The sequence below is a fragment of the Corvus brachyrhynchos genome, unplaced genomic scaffold (assembly GCF_000691975.1).
Source record: "Corvus brachyrhynchos isolate BGI_N302 unplaced genomic scaffold, ASM69197v1 scaffold90, whole genome shotgun sequence".
NCBI classification, from domain to species: Eukaryota; Metazoa; Chordata; class Aves; order Passeriformes; family Corvidae; genus Corvus; species Corvus brachyrhynchos.
In genome coordinates, this window is record NW_008236932.1 from 1,052,485 (window position 1) to 1,058,235 (window position 5,751).

Consider the following 5,751-nt stretch of genomic DNA (forward strand, 5'->3'; position numbering starts at 1 on the left):
GTAGCTTTATAGGAAAGAAACTCCACAACAAAGGTCAAAAAATGCAAATGAGATGAATATCAATCATAACTTTACAAAGATTTAACTGACCATTGCAGCACAAAATGTTATTACACTGTCACCCAGTAAAATTCCTGTGACTGATAGGAAAAGAAGTTCATTTTTATCTTCTGTCATGAACTATTAAAGCATTAGAAGCTATGTAAGTAATAAAGGGACTGTTCAGCTTTATCAATTTTGACAGCTATCCCCAGGAAACATTTGCTTTCACAATAGCTGGATGTTCTCATTATTTTGTTGTTTATCATTTTTATAATTTTTTTTTTGTCCTAATCAGCTCTCCATCAGCTGTCCAAATAGCTAATAAAGCTGGTCTGTAGAGATCCCTAACTACAATCTTTTTGGCCTCTCCTCTACCATATCAAGTCTGTGGTTGTTTGCTTTTAACTTCCTCAAATTCCAAGGGGCTTGCAATCCCTGTGATTAAAATTCTCTTTGGTCTTCTCCTATAGCAATCTTACTGCCACTTGTCTTGGCTATTACCTTTCATTTGTTCCCTTACAGTGTAGAAAGACACTGTCAGAATCATCTTGCACACTTACAAACCATAGAGTATCTCCCTTTTTTATCTGTTTATCAGCTTCTCATTTTCTTGCGATAAAATCTCTGGATTCTCTTTTCATCCTCCTTAATTTCCTTTAGTGTTTGTTTTTCCCCAGTAACCTCAACATCTTACCAGTTCTTCAGTGTTACACCTTTGCCTGATTATGACTTCATGCTTTCCAAGACAGGGCTCCAACGCAAGCCCTAATCTCATGAAAAATGCCACATCAGACAAACAGGTGCAGTAGTACATATCAGATCTACAACTTTTAGTGCATGAGAACAGGCCATTAAAACCATTCTGTATATTAGAAGTGTGACAGACAAGAAATCTGTGCTTCAAACACCTAGAACATTCAGCCTGTTCTTCTGTTCCTTAGAAATTGACTGCACATACTCATTTTCTTCATTGTCATTATGAGTTGTGCAGCTGTTTCTTGTATCTTGTAGAAATCACAAAACCTTTGGAACAAGCAACATACACTTTACTCATGTTGACAAAACTATCATTTATAGAGCCCCTACAGAGATGTATTAACCACAATTATTTACTACAGTCTTAGGTGAGACCTTCAAACTCACTTCATGTGCAGTGAGCTGTAATGCAAAATTTAACACCTTGCTGACTTTAATCAGCATTTTGTTCTGGAGATTTTTTTGGATATCAGTAGATATCCAAAGATTAAGCTGTTTTTCTAACCCACCTCTTCTATCTGAACCTTTGTAACTACTGCTAAAAACCAAGAATGTATAAACCAGTAAATTTTCAGAAAAAGTGAATTTGGCCCCTAATGTTTTGCATGATCTTTTATACAGAATGAACACTGGGCAAGTGGAAAAGTTATTTAGTCTTACGCCTTCCTAGTTGATATTCTTGCCATGATTCATTTCTTCTTACGATCTAAAATTAATCACAGAATCCTCAGACTGTAGAATGGTTTGGGTTAGAAGGGATCTAAAAGATATCTAGTTCCAGCCTTGCCACCATGGGCAGGGCACACCTTCAATTAGACCATACTGCTCAAAGCCTCATCCAATCTGGCCTTGAGCACTTCCAGGGACAGGGCATCCGTGGCTGCTCTGAATATCCTGTTCCAGTGCCTCACCACTTTCACAGTAAAGAACTTCTCCCAACACCCAATTCTAAACTTACTCTTTCAATTTAAAACCATTGCCTATTACTAAATCATAGTAAGCAACCCTGAAATATTAATCTTGCATGCACACATTTTTAAAAAACCCCCCACCAATTAAAAAAAAAATATGCATTTACTGTCACCTTTGTTATTCTGTTTCACTTTAAATCCTCTATCGCATATGCTTTATTACCCATTAAACCAGTATGGCTTACTCATAGCTTCCCTCTTGGGAAAATTGATTTAATACTGCAACCATTTAATTTTTTACTATCACCTTCTTTTTAATTTAGATTTCACCTTGAATTGTTAATATCTTCTTCCCTTTACTCATTTTCACTTAAACAAATGTAAATTGGCAATGCAATGTCATTTCTTGACTTCTATATCTGTTCATTAATTTTAATCTATTTCACCTTTTTTTTTTTTTACTTTAAAATGAATTAATATGTTTCAAGGTTCTCTTTATCTAGCAATTATTTCCTTGACTCAGTTTCAACATAAGCACAGATAGCTGATGTTCTGGAGTCTGTTTTCTCATCAGCTATGGAAGAAGCTTCTCCACTTAACAGTCTCATTATTTCAAATCAAAGCAAGAAAGCTTCATTTTAATGCAAAATAATGTTTGATGGTGATTTGTTTCATAGGTTGGCTTTTTGCAGTAGTCTTCTTAGTTAAAAAAAAAAAAAAAGAAAACACCAGAGAATCCAAATGCGTTAAAGTGTACAACCTGTGGATTAACCCTTTGTAAAAAGGTGGTCTTTAAAAGTAGAGGTATACTCATTAGATCCTCTACACAAAAAGAAAATTAAAGCAAAGGGTGAATCTATCCCTCAGAAAAGGGTGGCAATAATCTCTTAGATTAGTCAGAATTGAGCAGTTCAAAATAAGAAGCAAAAGCCAATAGCTCATCCCCTGCTTGTGTTTATTACCCATGCAGCATGTTCAGTCTACTCAGAGAAGACTGAGTGAATTTATATTCAAATTCATCAGCCAGAATTGAAATATGAAACTACTAAGATACTACAATTATTTTCTAAAGAACTTACAGGAATTTTAACTTTTCTTATAAATTGAATGTAGAGAGATGGCAAAAAATAGATATAGCAGCAGGGGAGTTTAATTTTCTAGTACCCATGAGATCATAAGCTATTTTTAAGGTAATGTCTTACTGGGATTACTGGCAGTGGTAATTAACTAAAATTGACAAGGTACTCATTGTGACATATTATGACAGGGAAGAATTTGTATCACAGCTCTACTTTAGCACTTCAACATATTAGAATAAATTAGCCTCATGGTCTCAAAAGGATGTTCAAGGGTATTCCTCTCTTTTAATGTTTTGTAACTCCATCAGCTTCTCTAATGTATTACTATGAGTATTTCTATACGATCTGTACCACTAGAGGAGACTCGCTGTAAAATATTATTTACATCTGCTAACCACACTGACTTGATGACTTTTATCTCAATGCACAGCGAGAGGAGCTTTTGCTAAAGCATGTAAGTCTTGCAGCATAATATCCTGGCTACCTTCAAATAACAGAAATCTTTGACACTTCAGAAGTACTTATTCTAAGTTTGGAGCTTTTGATTTATTATTTGTTTGGGAATTAATGAAGTTTCGATCTTTTTGCTTTTTATTATTGCTGCATTTTGATACATCTCTGAGAAAGGGAGAGAGAAAGAGTTTAGGATTGGTTTAAAGCTGACTCAATACTGTGCTTGCTTGAAGCTACTAATGACGCATCATAAGAAACACTAGGTGCCAGCCTAAACTTTACACTAATGCCTCTTAGATGAAAGGACTTTTTGGCATGAAAAACAGGGCAGCCAGGCAGCCTAAGAGTAATTACAAGATCATACTTCATTTCACTGTTTTTTAACCGGTTTCTAAAGAAGAAAGTGGTTTTCTGACTTTGATCATTATGTACTAGTGCAGGGGGAAGTGAAAAGTGGTTTTTCCTTCACCAGTAGTCGCAGTCCCTACTAACATAAACATGGTGGAAGCCTTCAAAAACAGATCCTATAAGCTATTGTTGTTCAAGAAATAGTTCAGTATCCTCAGCTTATTTGGAAGCTCTCCCACACAGGCTATAATCAAGTATTAAAGGAAATAAATGAGACAAAAAAAAATCTGATTTAAAACTTAAAACCCAGGGAGCACGGATACTTTTTTGCTCTGTGCCAGATTTTTTTATAATTCAACAGCTTTTTATGAAAAGTACCACTTAAAAACCTTGACAGATATAAAAAATTATAATTTTTAATTAGAAAGATGTTGCAGTATGTAACATTCAAGAGTTTATTTTAGGTACATTAAATAATCTAGCCCAATTAAAAGAGAATTGCTTCTCTGTTAATGGCACTTTCTGTTTTCATTAAATGAATAGAGGGCAACCTCCTTTTGACACTCATTTGTCTTAATAATAAATCACAAACTCTAAGTTCTCTGAATAAAAAGACTGCATTTGGCTAGCATCAGCAATACCTTTTCATCAAGACTCTACAGGGCTGCTAGTTCAATTCCTTCCAAAATGCTAGTAAAGCAGCTCTTCAACCGGAGGAACACTAGTAGAAATTCTAGGCAATAATGCTAAACCAATTTCCACAGCTCTAGCTCACAAAAGCTGGGTTTGAAACACAGACCTTGTTTTATAATCACATTCTTTGCCATATCATAAAAAATGCTCAAGTACGAAAAGTCTTCAGTTGTGTTTCAGATCCTGCGTAAGAATTTTACAGTTTTAGTGAATATTTTGGGATGACCTAATTGAAGCCTTCCAGTATCTGAAGGGAGCCTACAAAAAAGATGGAGAGATACTTTTTACAAGTGTATATAGTGACAGGACATGGTGGAATGGCTTTAAACTGAGAGTAGGTTTAGATCAGACTTTAGGAAAAGATTTTTTACTGTGAGGATGGTGAGGCACTGGAACAGGCTGTCCAGACAAGTTGTTGATGCCACAACCCTGGGAGTGTTCAAGGCTAGGTTGGATGGGACTTTGAGCAGCTTGGTTGTCCTGGGTTGCAGTGTATTCTACTACCATCCTGATGAGCTGTTGAAACCAGGAGGCGCAGTGTTTCCTTGCCTCCTCCCTCTGGACTATCTTCTGTTAATGAGCCCATCAATGCCTGGCCGCATGACTCATCATCCCATTGGGAGATGCTCCACCCAGAAGGAGGAACCAAGCATTTCATCCTGGATATAATCTGAGATTCTGAGCACCACAGCCACCCCTTCCACTGGATTCCCAGAGGACAGGAGCTACACGCCCACCACTGGACCTTCTGAGGAAGAGCAGACCTCTCTACAGGACCACCACTTTGACAGAACCACATCCACCACTTCAAGAGTGTCATACATGAGATCCTTAATTGTGCTTGGTCTTTGCATATTAAGTGCCTTAATTAATAAATTCTGAGTTAAATATGTCTAAATTGAATGTTAAAATTAACCCATCAGCCCAGGTACAAAAATCAAGTTCTATTATTAGTGTTTTCAATTGTTCAAAGTAGTTTATTTGCACCATTCCCAGTTAAAAATTCCCCAGTTAAAAATCCCTAACTTATGCTCCCTTTTCAAACTTTAAACCACCTGTACACCATAAGAGTTATCTTTCCTATGTTCATTGTCTACTTTTACAAGTGTTTTAAGATGCATCAGATGTATTTTAATATTTTTTTAAGGGTTTTTACTTTGCACTCTAGTCCAAGGACTAACTCCAAAACCCCAGTTTCTAACAGCCAGCAGCTATTTTTAGCCCCATAGCCCTTACCCTGCAGGCAAGCTCCATGGCAACCTGAATTTAATGGAGGCATGTTACCACCCTTATTTCAACTGATACCACCCCTCTGACAACGACGAGGTATTGGTAGATGGAGATGATCTGTCAAAGGGAAAGCACCAATCACTTTAAACCAAAGGGGTGGGCTGTAGGCGGGCTGCGGGCGGGCTGTGGGCGGACTGGGGCAGAGCAAAGGCACAATAAAACAATGAGGCAGCTCTCCA